The sequence below is a fragment of the Lissotriton vulgaris genome, chromosome 9 (assembly GCF_964263255.1).
Source record: "Lissotriton vulgaris chromosome 9, aLisVul1.2, whole genome shotgun sequence".
Classification (NCBI taxonomy): Eukaryota; Metazoa; Chordata; class Amphibia; order Caudata; family Salamandridae; genus Lissotriton; species Lissotriton vulgaris.
In genome coordinates, this window is record NC_141697.1 from 1,244,787,308 (window position 1) to 1,244,805,802 (window position 18,495).

General features: G+C 47.8%; 1 protein-coding gene and 1 non-coding gene across 3 annotated transcripts in view; both read right to left on the minus strand.

Moving 5' to 3' along the window:
- The window catches only part of LOC147693181 (uncharacterized), a 132,405-nt gene that overhangs the window by 41,847 nt on the left and 72,063 nt on the right, over nt 1–18,495 (minus strand). The gene's annotated exons all lie outside the window — the stretch shown is intronic.
- On the minus strand, nt 6,966–7,047 carry TRNAL-CAA (transfer RNA leucine (anticodon CAA)). Its single transcript has one exon. It is a non-coding gene; the product is annotated as a tRNA-Leu (tRNA).

The following is an 18,495-nucleotide window of genomic DNA, read 5'->3' on the forward strand; positions in this document are numbered from 1 at the left end:
CTGACGGAACTATATGCCAGATTGCATCTGTAGAGATGCAACAAATAGCATATGATGTTTTGCGTGGACGCATCCAGCGGATCAATGTCATTATTGGAATAGTAAATGACAAACCGTGTCCATTTGGCCGCATAACATGCCCTAGTTGTAGGTCGCCTTGCCTCCTTGATGATGTTCATACAGTCAGGGGGTAGGTTGAGGTAGCCAAACTCTATGACCTCAGGAGCCATATTGCAAGGGTCAACTGTTGTGGATCTGGGTGCTGAATGTCTCCATGGCTCTGAGTGAGGAGACTGGGCGTGAGGCGCAGCCTTTCGTGGGGCACCACTGAAAGTTCCAGGAACGTGGTGTACCAGGCCTGCCGTGCCCACGTTGGAGCAACCAGGATGAGCGTCATGAGTGTTGTCGCAGTTTGCGTGCCACTAGCGGTATGAGTGGTGCTGGAGGAAAAGCGGACGCAAATCTGCCTGACCAGTTCATCCATATCGCATTGTCCTGAGACTGCGGGTGTGGGAACCTGGCGGCGAAGCTTTGGCATTTTGCGTTTTCCTGTGTGGCGAAGAGGTCGATCTCTGGATGACCCCACTGCTGGAAATATGGTTGGAGCACTGAGGGGTGTATCTCGTGCATCTGATGGCTGTGCCTGCTGAGCAGGTCCGCCATCTGATTGTCCTTGCCTGGGAGGTGTTCCGCCATGAGGAACATGTTTCTTTGAATGGCCCACTTCCACATGCTCTGTGCTAGATGAGACAATTGTGGAGAGTGTGTCCCTCCCTGCTTCTGGATGTAATACATGGCAGTCATGTTGTCCGTCCGGATCAGCACGACTTTGTTGCAGAGGTGTAATTTGAACGCCTTCATCGCCATGAAGATCGCCATGAGCTCCAGCAGGTTGATGCGCATCTTTTGCTGTTGTGTCATCCATAGTCCCTGCACTGTATAATGGAGGACATGCGCTCCCCAGCCTTGGAGAGACGAGTCCATCGTCAGCACTACATGTGGCACAGGCTCCTGGAACGGTCGTCCCCTGCAAAGGTTTTGTGTGTTCCACCAATGCAGAGAGTTGTAAGCCCGACCGGTCACCAACACTAGGTCTTTTAGATGTCCACAAGCCTGGTTCCACTGTTTTGCTAAGCACTCCTGGAGGGGACGTATGTGTGGGACTATGAAGATGCAGGAAGCCATCATACTTATCAGTTGCATGAACACTTGCGCTGAGAGCAGGTGTTGGGGTCTGAATTTCTGAATCAGCAATTGCATGCTGGTGACTCTGGCTGAGTTTGGCTGCGCTGTCGCAGTGATAGTGTTTATTGTTGCCCCTAGGTACTGTTGTACATGTGCGGGCTGAAGGTGTGATTTTGGGTAATTTAGTGAAAATCCTAGACTGTGTAGGAGGTGAATTGTGCGGGACATGTGGCTGGCACATTGCTGGGCCGACTTTGCTTGGACAAGCCAGTCGTCCAGGTAAGGATAGACATGGATGTGTTGTCTCCGAAGGTGTGCAGCTACTATCGCTAAGCACTTGGTGAACACCCTGGGGGCTGTAGTGACCCCGAAAGGCAGAACCTTGAACTGGTAATGCTGGTTGTTGACTGTGAACCTGAGATACTTTCTGTGACCTGGGTGAATGGGAATGTGAAAATAGGCATCCTTCAGGTCCAGTGCTGCTAGGACGTCCCCTTGCCTGGGCAATGGTAGAACTTGCTGCAAAGTTAACATATGGAAGTGTTCTGACAGGATGTACTGGTTTAGGGGTCTGAGGTCTAGAATGGGCCGCAGGGAACCGTCCTTTTTTGGGATCAAGAAGTACAGTGAGTACACTCCTGTACCTTGCTGTTCTATAGGCACGAGTTCTATGGCTCCTTTTTGCAGCATGCTGAGTACTTCTTGCTGCAATAATTGCATGTGCTCTGCGGACATAGGACGGTGCCTTGGGGGTATGTTGGGAGGAGTGGAGGATAGTTCCAGACAATAGCCGTATAGGATAAGTTGTCTCACCCACCTGTCTGTGGTAATGCCTTCCCAGGCTGGCAGGAACTGCTGGAGTCTTCCCCCGACCGGTGTTATATGGTCGGGGGTCAGTGACAAGGCGTCACTGTTTATTGGTGGTGGAGGATCTGGCATTGTTATTTCCACGTCCTCTGCCTTTGGTGCTGTTCCCACGATATCCACCCCTGTTATTCTTGTTGTAGGTGGTCTGGGTGCTCCCTTTATTATACTGGGCTTGCTGTAATGCCTGACCTCTAGAAGCTCCCCTGTTACCGGATAGACAAAAGGAACTGCCCCTGAACTGCTGTGACTGCAGAGCCCCCATGGATTTTGCCGTCTCAGTGTCTTTTTTAATTTTCTCAAGGGTAGTGTCTACATCAGGCCAAAGAGAAAGTCAGGGTTAACTGGCTGATTGAGCAAAGTTGTTTGGATTTCTGGTTTGAAACCAGAGATGCAGAGCCAGGCATGACGTCTCAGCATTACGCTAGTGTTGATGGCTCTAGCTGCTGTGTCTGCTGCATCGAGTGCACACTTGAAGGATGCATTTGAAATTAACTTTCCTTCCTGAATGAGCATTTCTGCTCCCTCTTTGTAAGCATCAGACTGGTGTTGCAACAGCTGTTCTAGCGTGTCGTAGTGAGCCCTATCATATCTGGCTAATAGAGCCTGTGTGTTGGAGATCCTCTAAATATTAGCCGCTTGAGCTGCCACCCGTTTACCAGAAGCCTCTAAGATTTTGGATTCTTTGTCCGGAGGAGGAGCATCACCACTTGTCTGAGAGTTTGCTCTCTTGCGAGCATTAGCCACTACCAGGGAGTCCAATGGAAGTTGGCCTTTGATGTACATAGGGTCCACAGGCGCAGGCTTATACTTTCTTTCAATTCTTGGGTTTATAACCCTTGCCCTGGTGGGTTCCTTGAAAATGTCAGTAGCATATTTGAGGACACCCTTTAGCATGGGCAGTGTTTTCACCGATCTTTCTGAGCTGGAGAAAGTCCTCCTCCACTGGCTCTGTGTGCATGTCAACATCATGGTTGAGGGCTGCTCTTTCAATTAAGGCATTAAAAGCTGCTGTGTCTTCAGTAGGCGAGGTTTTGACACTATAAGACTGAGTGTCGGGTGTAGTGTGGGGATCATCAGGGTCAGCAGGGTCAGTCCAGTGTTGAGACTCCCCTTGATCAGCGTCAGCATTGTAAATGAATCCCATATGACTATAATCATCTCCCACTTCCTCGTCGCTGCGTGTGGGAGAATCGGCACCATGGTGTGTACAGGACTGAACATGTTCAAAGAGAACAGGTGAGGTTGCAGACTCCTTTTTCTTTTTGAGGGGGATTTTATATGACTCCAAAGGATGCTCTGGTGCGATTTTCCTTTTGTGAATGGTGAGTCTGCCCGAATCCGAGTCGATGTAGAGCTTCGACTGATTGTCATACGAGGGTGCCAGGAACATTACCTCCTCCGGAATGGACTGTGATTTAGAAGGTCCCGATACCTTTTTGGAGGGTTCGGCGCTCCTTTGTGGCTCGAGCGTCTTGGGTCGAGCGGTTGGGGGCAGTCCGTATTTAATTGGTGGTGGAAGCACCGGTGATGAACCGACCGCTTTAGGGATTGGTGTCGTCTTCGATCTGATTGGCTTCGACGTATCACCAGCATGCTTGCGGCCTTGCGTCGACTCGAGCTGATGGCGCGCAGAAGGTACGTCCTTGGTTTTCGACGCAACATGCTCCTTCGGGTCGGACTTTGTCTTCGACTCGCGGGCTTTACTGAATAGCGTCTTAGAGGCTGCAAGCGTCGGTTCGACAGTCTTTTTAGACTGGAGTCCTTTGGCAGTGTCGCCATGTTTGGACGTCGAGGGCGTCAGGCTGACGTGCTTGACCGTCGAGACTGGCTTCGGCGCCCTGCTCATGGGGTCGGCGCTGCCAAGAGGCCCCGAAGGGTCGATGAAGCTGGTAGACTTGACTGGAGCAGAGGAGCTCGAGGGCGTCGATCCGAGGACTGACTTCACAAGTTTCGGTTTCGTTTTTGCCTCTGTTGGTTTCGGTTTCAATTTTTGTGGCTTGACCGATGGCTCTGTAGACGTATTCTTAGCCGGGTCTTGACGCGGGGCTGAAGAATGTAACTTAGGATCTCGGCTAAGGCCTTCCGGCCATGCCTCGACCTGAGCCTTAGAGAGGACCGTGTCAATATTAGGCCCCACGATTGTGGGTGTGCCTTGCTCATCACTTGAGTCGTCACCGACGGCCTCTGCGTCGTCTCCTACCTCGACGACGTCTTCTTCATGGACGTAGTCTTCATCGTCGTCCATACCGAAGGTAGAATCTCGCTCCGACTCGGGGTCTGACTTCTGGTCAGGAACTTCTTCATTGACGCCTTCATCGTCATCGGCCTCGAAGATGTTCTCCGGGTCAGGTGTGGCTTTTTGCGCTGACTGTCGTGTGGCGCCTCAAACTCGAAGCGTCTTCTTCGACCGGAACTTTGAACAGGCCATACAGCTGGCCTCGTCGTGGTCCGGGGATAAACATTTATTGCACACTGGGTGCACATCAATGTGAGGGTACTTAGAGTTGCAGATGGGGCATCTCTTGAACGGGCTCCGTTCCATCGCCGTTGAAGTTGGGGCCTGGTGTCGAAAAGGCAAACGGCCTTCGACGTCCTGTTTGAAGAACTGGATGAAGTATAGGCACCGAACGAGACAATACCGACGCCCCGAAGGCCTTTTGGCCTTGCGCAAATAGTATTATGTTGATTCCGAACTTGAGTCAAGACAGTACATCCGAACCCAATGGCGGAAAAAAACAATCTGAGGATGGAGAGGATGCCCATGCGCACTGTAGTCCAGGGGAGGAGCCACCTATCTCATGATACTTCGAAGACTCTTCCAGGACAACAATGTGCAATCATCCGGACCCAACACTAGGCGGCGATCTATGCACAGATATGAATTCAGCAGCCCACATGCCTCGAACATTGGGTTACTCCCATACAGACAGACCTCAGCAAAGATAAAAATAGGTTTGTCTGGACCCCAAAAGGCGCTGATGTATGATTAAACCAGACTGTTAGAGGTGAAAAACGCGCCTCACGCTGCTGTCAAAGTGACAGCAGTCCCCAGAGTGCAAAAAAGAGGGCCGTGCCGCTGGATACTGCATTGTGGAGGCCAGCCACGGTCCCAGAGGGGGGCCTGACTATTAGCTAATGGCAGGCGAGGGTGCCTTTGGACATGCCTCTGTGAGGGGTTATGATGGAAGGGTAGTGCAGGGCACCAAAGGGGCTGACGGTAATACCTGAAGTGCATTGGAAATGATAACCATGCTTTACCGAGGAGCCCTTTGGATCAGCGCATGTGTGGGCTTTGCCTGGGGTCCGTGGGAGAAGAATGTATACACTGCCAGCTGAGAGGGCGGCAGAGTCCCTTGGGTGGCAGGCTCGTTGTAAGGATGGCGGAACTTCTCCGCAGCTGTAGTTCACATGCGCTTAATAAAGTTCCCTGTGGAACTTCGTCATTGTAATGTGCTTCGGTCTCTTCGCGCCATTGGATTTCTGGGCCGCTCCCTTTCGCCCTCTGGGGTCTATAAAATGAAGGGCTTCAGTTTCACAATACCACTACGTAAGTGCCAAGATACCCTTTGTGGCGCGAGGTGCTAAAAGGTGTCTTGTGTTTCTCTCATTACTTTGGAGGGGGCTATGCAGTCTGACTGGATTTGTAGAGGACAGTGCACAAACATGACGCTCCAAGCTCGCCAGCTTCTCCATCCAAGAAAACGCACACCGGCTCACCAAGCAGGGCAGAGAGAAACTCTGCTCCTCCTGAGGCCCTGGTGCTTTGTTCTCCGCCTGGCGCAAGGTGCACTGAATGCTTGTGCTTTTGCATCTCAGCAATGTACCAGAGGTGCTTTCGTTCTGCTGCTGCCTACATCAGGGGAATAAAGGGGGAATCATTATTAGTGAGTGAGCAGTACATGATTTTCTGCCTTAATAGGATGGACGGGACAGGCGGGGCATGCACACGTACATCAGAGGATGGATGGGAGTGGTGGGGCAAGTACATGGACAATGAAGGAAAAGCTGGGGCAAGCACACGCTTAATGGACAATGGGTGGGAGGGGCTGGCACAAGCGAGCAGACAACAAAGAGTGGGTGGGAGGAGTGGGTGCAGTGGGCAAGCGAGCAGGTGGGAGCTGGGGGTAGCAGGGAGACCATAGAGGATGGGCTGGAGTGGCAAAGTTAAGCAAACTAACAAGTACATGGACAACGCAGGGTACCCGGGTGGGATGGGTTGTTGAGGAAAACAGAGGGGAAAGAAATACACTAGGGAGGCAGCTGAAAAACGCACAAACTCTTGCAAAATAGTGCCTTTTAAAAGTTAGCAGTGGAAGAACAGGAAGAATTTCACAAACAGAGGAGGAGTAAGGCCTATGGATTTAGGTTCACATACAAAAAATTTGTGTTGCAAGTCACTTTAATTCAAGCCAGATAATCACAAGTAAAATGCTAGCGACAAAAAGCAAAGCAGGCATGGAGAATATACCAGCCGTGCATATGTCGCCACAAGTCACATGCTTCCAGCCAATAATTAAATACAATAATATGCAGTCCACTAATACACCTAGTACACATCATTTGAAATCTGTTGCAAAGCATAGATGCTGTTTGGTAATCACAGCAACCTTACTTTTATCCCTCATCTCACTCCCTTTATAGCGGCCTAGTCAAAGCAGTCAAAAACAGTTCAATTGCCAAAACAGGCCCGCTTCATAACAATTGCAGTTATTTGCATCTGTTAGTAACCCCGGAAGTAGACAAGATTAGCTACTAACAGTACAGCAGCACCCTGAGCCCACCAGCTCTCTAAAATCCGTCCTTGTGTGGAAATTGTCTGAATGTTTTATTCTGAATTGTATAATTGCCCTTTATCTCCGTGAAGTAAAGATTTACTCAGATAAAATGAACCATGTTCATACAAAAGCGTGTCCCGCTGCGAGCAGGATTTGAACCTGCGCGGGTAAAGCCCGTTGGATTTTGACTCCAACTCCTTAACCACTCGGCCTTCGCAACGCCTTGAGAACAGAGTCACTGTTGTTATATACGTGCTGGAAGACACACAGTGATATCCCGTATTGCTGTATATGTTCATTGACTTGAATTAATCCTGCTGGCTTGTAGACTTTAATTTCGATTTTGTGCATTGTTTGTGTACCCTACCTGTTTGCATTGCACCTGCACTTTGTTTAATTGGTATGAAAAGACTGCCGATTAAGTATTGACTGGTTTGCACCAAGGTGATTTAGACTGATAAAAGAATTTGTTCGGAACATACTTTGTGCGGATCTGAAAGTTTTTTGTATTTAGTTACATCAATGGAGCTGGATAATTCACTTAGTACCATGAGAGTGAACCACGACTGCAGCTGACAGAACGCATTAGCTGGTGATCTGAAATCCCTGCAGTTTAAACTAGATGCCCCGCGGGCAGGAAGTCACCGAGAAATCCCTGATTGCAGGGGCACATGACGTGGACACCCTGCTCTGGTGGGCGAGAATGAGTTCAAACGCCGTGCTGCTCGGCAGCTTCTTGGCGCTATGCACAAGTTACAGAAAGAGCGGCGACTTTGCCGATGTCTTCTGAAGTGCGCCCCACCCACTCAAACCCCCTCATTTCACATGCTTGCAGACAGCATTGACTTTGACCATCGGCGGCCTATGAATCAGATATGTGTGTGAAAAGCTCTCTGCCCTCGTGCCAAGTTTGTGAGCTGTCCGGTCATGCCTTCTTACCGTTTCTCCCTGAGCCCAGTCAGACTGCGAAAAAAGATACTCTTCCACAGAAATTACACTGCTGGCTTGTAATCTTCAATGAACTGTGCCTAATTTAGTAGTTGCATACACACTTTTCAGCATGATTAAGGCAGATTCGTTAAACGCTGTTATTATGGTGGACGGTGGAATCGTGGGCAGCGCAACAGTTCAAGCTTCCCTTTTTTTCTCAGACGTAATCACAAACAAGAGCTCATACTGTTTGAAGTCCCTCATTACCCTTCTCCGTATTGGTATAAAGATTGCTAATAATACATATCAAGTATTTCTTTGCTATTGCATTCTGGGACCTGTTGTTTTAAGTTTCATTATCATTATTGTGAAGCCTCTGACGCCTTCGGGTAAAGTCCGCGCTATAGAAAAACGCATTAAATAAATAAGAAATGACCTGTCCTCGGGCTCGGGTCGTGCGCAGCTGATATTAGACCCGGGTCCTTGCCCGTACTCTCTTTCCGTGGCGGGCGGTCACGCGCGCTCTCTCTCTCAGTGCGTAGGAAGGACGCACTGGCCCTTGTTCTCTTTCGCAGCTGTATAGGAGGCCAAGAGGGGGCACGCGCCGGCAGTCAGTCAGACAGACGGACGGACCGAGCGCCATGGAGCTGCCGCTGCTGCTCACCGCCTGCCTCCTGCTGCTTGGCGGGCCCGCGCTGACCTCTCTGGTGAGTGCGAGGAAAGAGGGGGGGGGGTGTCTCTGTATGTGTGTGTGTGTGTGCGTGTATGTGCGCTCGTGTGTCTGTGTGTGTTCGTGTGTGTGTGTGCGTGCTTGTGCGAAAAGCAGGGGCTGTGGCTGTGTGTGTGTATGCGAGAAGTGCATGAGGCTTCCAAGGAGAAAAAGTGGAGACAGGAGATGGTGAACGCGCGCGCAACCTGATCCGATTCAGTCAGGCTGCGCGTGCCAGTCTCTTGTCTCCTCTTTTAGTCCTTGTAAGCAGAACCGCCAACAATAGGCTCGCTTTGCGACAGCAGGGCTTCGCCCTGCATCGCAGTGCGAGACCTAAAAATTAGCACAGTAATTGATGTACCCAATGATACAGGAAGTGAGGAATATGCAAGATTGATAAACACTTTCGTAAGGAGAGGTGCACAAAAGGTAATATTACTCTTCATCAATTCGATGGGGACACCATCAGACCCTGGTGTCTTACCTACCACAATTTGATTTAATAGCTTGCTCCACTTCTGTCAAGGTTTCCTGATACTGTTTAACAAGTCAAAGATCCATATCAAAGATTGTAGTCACTGGTGGTGCAGTATATGTTTTGCAAAAGCGCTCCTCCCATCATTCACTAGAAATATGACACAAGATGATACTGAGGAGTCTGTTTATGTGCTTCAGTTTGGATATAACGAGCCAAAAAGATCTGCTGTTTTTCGACACTGACGCCTGTACTAGTGTCTCCCATTTGCTCAAAATGACCTCCTGCCACCTTTTGCAGGTAATTTCTTTATATTGCTTGCGCATTTTGTCCACTTGGTCTGAATGCCTAGGCTTTGGAGCCAAAGCTACCCTTAATGCCCTATTAGCCATTGAGCGCTTCGTAGTAAACCATCCATGGGGGTTCTGCAAAGGTCATACAGGCTTTAATAGAGCAGTCCTAATTCTACTGCATAATGTGACATGGGCATTCACCGCTAATCCCTTACTGGCCTCTATAGTTAAACATTGGTCCACCAACATCTGATTTGCTCTAGTTATAGTCTTAAAAAAAATGATCAGGGCCCACTTATCTCCATGCCAGGCTCATGCTATCTGCTGACAGTTGTGAATCAGGGGCTCCCACTTCTACCTGAGCCTGTCTTACAGACTAATAAATAATGAGATCTTAATAGGATTACGATCACTAAACGTGAAAGGGAACACTGAGCCATGGGCAAGGAAGTCCCCTAAACTCCTGGAAACAAAAATGTTTCAATTATTGAGGAACGACCTCTACCATGGAAAGTGGGAATTATGCACTCCCTCTGCCCAACAACCTCTAAAACATTAACCAGGTCAAGCGGGGTAAGAAATTACGCTAGCCCTATGCCATGCACATTACTATTGGCAATCAAGTCACCACAAATCAACCTACCACATGTTATGTTCAGCCGAGGGAGGCATGCATTAAAACGGCCCAACAAACAGAGATATGCGGTATGCCCTGAGTGTGCCAAATAATCCAATTAAATTGAACAACGGCGGAAACTTCATGTTTGGAATCCGAATGAAATCGTTTTTATACAAATTCACAATAAGCAAGCTCACCCCAATACACTATTGCTTGAAAATTACTATCTGCAGGCTCCAATACTCTAATATTTCCGCCTAGGGCAACTCTTATCCATATTTCCAAACACCTTGAGACACGCCCACTTCGTGACGGAGTGGCTGGGACACTAAAACATTGAAATCCATCCCCTAATGAAGGAGATCTAGCCTAAGTTTCCTGAAATAGGATATCAAAGCTCCTTACTAGGTTTAGCCACTCAGATATATAAAATTTTGCCCATAGACCAACCACATTCCAAGTTAATATTTTAAGAAGGAATCCATGTCCGTCTGTGGCAGGAATTACTGGGTCAGTTACAGAAATGGATGCCATAGAATCAACATTCAGCGTGCCACTGGGCATGCCTCATGGGAGAGATACTGGGATCCCAGGGTTTTGCCCTACATGGAGTTCCCCTAATACAGGGGTATCTGACCCCCCCCGCCCCTCCCCCCAAGTTCTTTTCCTGTCATTAACCCCCCTTGCATTAAAGTAACTGGGTATGACAAATCACTGGCAGTAAAAGTGCAGGGCGGCTCAAATAGGTCATGATGGAGTCAGTCCATATTTCCCAGGGCCACTAAGTGCTGAGAACATGTGAGCACAGGGTATATTGAAAAGTGGTTTTGTGGCACCCAATTCTCTAGTAAGTAGGCGGGGGGCTTATAGTAATACATTACGTTTTTATAATGTGTGCATTATGGTCTATTTTGTATACTTTTTTATACAGGATTGTATAGCTTTTAAGATATTTATTTATCGAAATAAAGCTTTATGAACTGAACTGAATACCGAAGAGGTAAGGTGACAACCTAGGGTTCTGTTAAGCTACCATATTCTTTTGTACTTAGGATTTGCCTAACACAAGCAGGATTCCAGAAATTGACAACATCACAATCCCGTTATGGTTTTTATGATTGACCAAGCCATCCCACCCTTCTCACCATTATGATCTTGGTTTTGAAGCCCCATACATTAAAATGTTTATCAGTCCAATGAGCAACTTTGTTTCCTAGCTGTGCCCAAGTCTCCAACAGAGGGGGCACCCCAGCCAAAAATAAAACATACGGCCAGGCCTCAGGGGGAAGGTTTAATATGTCAGTACTTCGCAAGGGCTCCATGTTCCCAGTATCCTAAAGGGTTGAATGTGAAAGTTCCAAGCCAGTCTGAGCTGGGACTGATTGAGTGTTGATACCTTGAGCTGCAGGCTTCTCAGTACTCATACCATCACAGCTCGTCGCTGAGATAAGCCTCCCAGTATCCGTCTTCCTCACATTCGTTGTGGAAATACATTGTCGTAAAATGTCTATATTTACTTGTGGTGTAAAAATTACTAAACATGCATAGAATTAATGTAAATTAATTATGTTTAGAAAAACAGGTAAATGTATTTATGAATTAAAAAGATTATAAAATTATTTTATAACAATATTTTAATTAATAAATAATTTAATAAAATGTATATATATTTTTTTTTTACTTGTTTTGAATAAGCCTGTTCAAAATTAAAATTATGTGGCAGTAATTCATGTCATTTTGAGAATTTCACATTAAGCTTCTTACACAATTTCTGAAATTACGCCATACTATGTAATTGCACACCATTCACAGTAAATTACAGCGAACACATGGGAACAACAGAACGCTAGAGAGAGGCTGTTGTTTGCAATCTTTTTCTTTTTTTCCATATTCTCTTTGTGTTCAATGCTCACTCGTGTCAAACACTGATGCAAGGACACATTTTGCACTCAATTTTAGCACTAAGGGCCTCATTACGATGACGGTGGGACCCTCACTGTCAGGCCGTCGGTGGCGGTCGCACTACCATGGGACCGTGGAGATCTGCCCGCCGCATTACAATGGCGGGCGGATGATGGGTGGTCAGGGAGATTGACCGCCACGGATCCGATGGGCTTAAGGAGCCCGTCCGAGGAACTGTAATCCTTATGGCAGGCACCACCACAATTGTAGTGATTGCATTCCCTCCGACGGGCTAACCAGGCAGGCGGAAATGGACTTGGGGGCCCCTAGCAAGGCCTCCGTCGCCCCTGGGCCTCTGCCATGGGCCCTGGGGGGCACCTATGGTGCCACTCTACATATTACTGCACCATGTAACAGGCACCGCATGGTGCCTGCCACATAGTGCAGGGATATGTGAGATGTGTGTATATTTTGCACTGTGGTGTGTGCCGAAGCATATGCTGCAATACAAATATACACATTGCGACCGCCTTGTACCGATGGCGGGACCTCCAACAGCTAGTCAGGCGGTCCCCTTCCCGATATGACTTTTGTCCAACCGCCATCATAAGGAGCCCCTAACTGACAGATTCACATTTTGTGTAATTTGGCCAACTGTTTGTGTAATTACATGCAAGCAAATAATAAAAATTCCACTCTCCACTAATTTTAACATTATTTCCAATGGGGTTCTATTTTAAGACTTAGGGGCCTATTAGGATGGCGGACTGACTTACGTCCGCCCCCCTAGCGGTGCAGGTCCCGCACCAGCAATTAGGTTGCCACCGCCACGGTGGCATCCCCCATCCTTGTGGCGGGCGGTACACACAGCACCAACCGCCACAATGCTGTGGCTGCACACTGTGCATTCGCATGCACAACGTGGCAGGCACCGCGGGGTGCCTGCCACGTGTGCACGCAAATGCAGGGGGCTACCATAGGTACCCCACATGTACCCCCCTCAACATCCTGGGGGCCTGCAATGGGCCCCCAACTGCGAAGTCTGCATGCCTTTCCGTGGCGGCAATATGGATGGCGGTATCTACACCGCCATCATATTCAAACCTTTTCCTCCCGGTCGACTCATCGACTGGGCGGAAAAGTGGCGGACGGTCTTCCCGTCCACCACGGTACCCCTGCCAACATAACCAGGCGGGAGTAAATTGCATGCGGGCGGTGGATAATGGTGGGCAGATCCACCCCGCCATACGGGCGGTGGCGATCCACCCGCCATTATAATAGACCCCATAGTCTTTTTTTTATGGAATTGTGTTACAGTATGAGTGGTTGGCCATGTGTGGTATTGAACTTATTCCAGGGCTGGGCTGTGGTACATTTACCGCTGTTTTGGGTCCTCTTAGGCTTGTAGTAACTTTAGCAGTGCAGTATGTGTATAGGAATGGGTTACTCATTTGTGTGTGGGAGTATGTCCTTCACTAACCCCTGACCTGCTACTTGTTTAACCCTTCCTTTCCTCTTTGTAGGAAGGCCAGGGCTTTAAGTGGGCTGGGTCTCTCCGGTGCTGGGCGCCAGCAGTTCTTAAGAGCAGGTGCCGAAACTAGTCCATATCGGGCTCTCAATTTTTACCTTCACGGTGGGAAAAAAAGCATAACTCTGCGATAGCACCATCCATCACTGCTTTTGATGTAGCTTCAAAAACACTAATTTTTCAGTATTATATAGCGCAAACGTGAATCCCAGTTACATAACACAAGCACACATTCATGGTTTGAATCACAGGATGTTGAGCCCACATGAGGCTCAAACCTGCTTTCTCAGCTCAAAAGTCGGCAGCTCTAGCCTTACGCCACAACCTTGCCCACAAGAATGGAAGCATTTTCAATATTATATACAATAGTGAAAGTTGTTGCTTATTGCAATTTACAACCATTGACAATAGTTCTGGCTCGTTGTATGTGTAATGTTACTTGTGTTAAATAGCTGGATAAATGGACAGAAACAGCAAAATAGCAGTGGGGCGGCACACTATGCTAAGTACAGACTTTTTGCTTAAGTGTTTTAGGCCACCCCCTTAATTACATCGGCCACCCCCCTATGAGAGACCCCGTTTTTTTCTTCCCACTTAAAGCCCGGTCTAAGGCTACCACAACCTAAAGGAAGATGGGAGTGAGAGATAGACATCAGACATCTCCGCCATCATTCTGGGAGGAGGCTTGGCATGGAGTGTTCGAGGCTTAACTATCGGCTTTGAAATGCAGGAAATGTGTTGCTTTTTAGGTTTCGCCTCGCTGAAGGCTGCGCTCTGCGCAGCTTTTCGGCGCAGGCGAAATCTATTGTTTACTATAAGGGCTACAGGAACGTCCCCCGGCTCCCATTGGCTAGCTCCATAAATAGAGGCTAGCCATTGGGAGCCGGATCTGTCCGTCAAGGCCGGACCAGATTCGGGGGCGTTCCCGCAATTATTTCGCTCTCCACCCACTTCCGATCATCATCGCGGGGTAGGTGTGTGCATTTTTTTTTTTACTACGCCAATGCTGGTTTGAAATTCTCTGTGTTAAATGCCTCTTTTCGTGGGCCTAGATCGTACTATAAAAACATGAAAATTAAAACAAATATTGTAAAGAAGTGCTTGAATTAACTGATATTGCCCTTCCCGGGAGAAACGAGAAGCGAGTCACAGGGAAAAGCGAGGGAACTTGTAGAGGATCCCTGCGGCGTGAGGCGCTGCCGTGCTCTGCCAGGAGGAGCAGGAGGAGGAGGCTGTGGTGTTGGAGGCTGGGCGGCCATGACTCCCTGACGCCAGCCAGACCAGATCAATCCAGAGAGGAGGAGGGACTCGGAGCGCCTGCATGTGTGTGTGTGGGGAGGAGAGGGGAGCTAGCATTGGAGGAGAGGGCACCGGAGAGCGGCGGCTGGAGGGGGGTACGCCACACCGGGACACGCGCGGTAAGCCCCCGCCTTTATTCACTCCTCGTACTGCTCATTATACACCCGTCCTGGCCCACACATGGGGCACAAGACTTTTGGGAAGGTCTTAGCCGGCATGATGGCGCCACTCCGGGGGAGAGTGAAGGACCGGCAAGGGGGTCCATATGTCTCCCCATTCTCGAGTCTCTGCTTCCCCTCACCCCGGGGCTTGAGCAGGGGCGGGGTGTGCGGTGCTCCGGCGGCCTCGGCTCCTCTGCTGGAGCAAAGAAACAAACAAGGCACAAAGAAAGTTACAAGTTTTCATAGAGCGTCGCTATGGGCCCGGGGCATCGTGATAGCGATGGCGCCATCCCTCAAGTAGTTTTGCTTTCATTCTGCGGCTCTACCAGGTGATCAGCTACCGTTCGCTGTGGTGCCTCAGTTTGTGTGATTTTTATCGCAGACGCTGCAGAGGTTTTACAGCAACAAAGAGTGGGCCATTGACTTAAGCGGAGCCAATCGCTGTATGAAGCAGCCAAGAGGTGTAGTACTTCCCAACACTTTATGAGGCCTATTCGCTGTTTTCAGATATCTAAAGTGCTTTAAGGACCAGCGCAGGCCTTAGTTTTGAAAGCAGTTACCATGCACGTTACTTGCAGTGAATATGCGTCCATGGAGGGAAGATAAAAGAACAAGGAAAGTGGCTAGGACAGCGTCTCTTTAAAGGTAGAGTTTTGTCTCTTTCTCCCATCGCTCCGCAACGAGATGGTTTAAGGCGCTATATGCTTGTTTCCCCTTGTGTGCAGCAGTTTTAGTGCTGGGCTGGATCCTGCGTGGAGGGAGGGAGCCAGGGAGCACGTTAGCAGCAGGAAGTGCCCTTCTTGGAGCATGCCTTTGAATGAATGGCAGTTGTTTCTTGCGTCCGCCAAGTTCTTTAAATTTGTATGACTGACCGTGGATCCGGTTTGTATCTAGGGGGTGCAGGAACCAGACCACATCTGTTTGACACCTCTCAATCTGTGCATTCAAAAAAGCTCATGGGTTTCCATTTGAACTGCCTTGAGCCAGTATAGTTTTTTTAATTAAGACGTTTAATGAACAGCAAAGCAAAAAGGGCTAATGCAATTGACTGATAATGAACATTGACACTACAAAAAATGAGGCTGCAGTGCATCTGTCAGATCCCTTTAAAACCCAAAGCATCTCCTGCCCTCTCCCCTCCTGCCCACTGCGTTGGCAATAAAACGATAAACCGTATTGACACAAGGACGAGCGTATCGCTCTCGGTGTTATTGGAGGAAAGGGTGAAAGTGCCACCCGGCAGCCGTTGTGTTGACACCTACCTATTTTTGTTTCCCCTTGCTGGTGGCGTGTGTTGGAGGAGGGTCTGCCCTGACAGCTCGCGTGGACCGCCGGTGCCTCGACAGGGCCCTGCGCGCATCCTTCTCGTTATCCCGCAGCCCCAAGAGGATCACTTCCAGGCGGGATTAGGTTACCCCAGAGGCAGGGATTTGCCCTTGTACTGCCTGTTGACCCCTCCAGCCCTCTGGTGTGTAATACTCGTTTTAGTAGACTTTCGCTCTTGCCTGGCATCATTAATCGTTCTGCCTATTACATTTACATCGTTCTGTGCATTTAAGCTTCAGGGAGTCGGCTCCCCAAATCCAAAAAGTGGATGCTTTGGAGTTCTACTGACAGGGGCAGAAGATAACGTCCGGGTGCATTTCTGTAGCGTTTAAATTAAATAACCGGAACATAGCGCTTTTGCACGGTGACATTCTAGCACCGTATACTGCTTATACCTTCGGGAGCGATCCTAGTTTAAGAAGAAATACTAGTCACTCCCTTAATTCCCCGTTTTCATTGGTGACAGATCCATCATACTGATTTGCTCCTAGTTGCTCATTTGGTCGTTCTTGGCTTTCTTACTCTTCCTCAGTGCCCTGTAATTAGTAGCATAAAAAAAGTGCTCCTATCTCTTTGTTTCACTTTCTCCCCTTTTAGACGTTTGATAATAGTTGGCACCTGTCCCACATAATCTGTTATTGGCATGGCATTGCACCTCTTCTCACGATTTTCAAACCTCTTTGGATTTTCTTTGCTGGAAGTTGATTTTACATATGTAAAATAAAGATGCCTCCACTTCAGTGAGTTGTAGGCAGGGAATTATGCAGCAGGGAGCACTAAATTACATATCAGGGTTGATTAATTTATGCTGCAAGAAAAGGGAAGTTATAGGGCATAAATGGCGGATTTGTTGCTAGTATTACTTCATTATTGTTCAATTTTTACACATAGTGATAATGTCTGGGCAAAAAGTTAATCTCAGTATCAGTTAAACAGGCAAACACTGAAATAAGCAACTGAAAGATGACCAGTTAACCATTGCATAGCACCGTCCCCCAGCTCACAAACGCATGCTGCCACGTTTTAAACACCTTTTAATCCATTTGAGCTAGAAACACTTTTTTTTGTTGGTAAAATCCGTACATAAGATTGTGTGGCAGATCCATAATTATATAATAATAGCCACAAAATTGCATAATCCCAGTAGCCAAGTGTGTAGGTGAACAGTATTGGCGAGACAGAATGACTGTACTGAATTACTTGCACATCCTCGAGAATGACTGGAGTGCCTGTTGCCTAGTAGAAGTATATGCAAGGCAGTGAGTGACCAATCAATTTATCGGGGTTTGAAAAGTGCAACTACTCACTGTGAGGGTCTCAAGTCGCTGGGGGTGAGGGATGAGGCCTAGTTGAGTGCTGGGGTAAATCTGTATTTGTAAATCATCCGAAGAGCCAGGTCTTGAGGTCCTTATTGAACTGGGACTATGTGGGACACTGCCGCGGGGGGGGGGGGGAGATTATTAGTAAATCTCAATTTGTGATTCGTTATTAAGGAATATTAAGGAATCGCTAATATTTTAGAGATTCCTACCTACATTCAATTTTGCGAGTCCTTATTAGTAAATCGGTAAAATTCGCTATTAAGGATTCGCAAATTTGATTTTACCTACATCTGGCCCCTAGTCTTTTTGTAGCACATACTTAGGATAGAAGTATATATCAATAAGACAACGCCTTTTACTCCAATATAAGAACATGGATGGGATTCATGGATGAAGCAGCGCTAACCTGGTGCACCCAGAGGATACCCAACGTTTGTTTCACCAATAGCTGAATTCAAAAGCGTTAAACCTTAAGTTTACTCTACAATATGAAAAGAAGAGTATCAACTTCTTTGATCTGTGTATTAGGGAAGATGAGCGACTATTCTTGAGAGGCCTCTTTAAGATGATTAAGGTGGAGCACTTTATTAAAATATAGGAAGCGATCATCCTTCTGATTTATGGGATAATTAGCGTTATAGCCAGTTTTGGTAGATGTGAGAAATTGGCTCTATATATACTGGACCAAAGTAAGGTACAGTGTGTATAGAGTCCACAAATCCCAAAGGTATAACAGAGGTTAAAGTCAGGGCTGACCTTACTCTCAAAAGTGGTAGCTTGGTCGAGCAGTAAAGCAGTACCAGAGGGCATTGTAAAGCATTTGTTGTACACACTCAGTCAGCAAAGGTTTCACACACTTAAGGACTTAACTCCAGGCCAATGTTTTTTTTTTATCAAAAGATATAGTGGTTTTATTTTTAGAACCAACAGGTATCAAAATATAGTTTTCTCAATTATGAGTGATCTCAGGTAATTACTTTGCAGCAAAGCAATAACTTTGTAAACACAATAGGTACAGGGGTTGCAGTAGGCAACACAATTCTACGCACAATTTAACATTGAGCTCAATGGTTTTTTCTACAAAAATGCAGTTGATTACTTTGT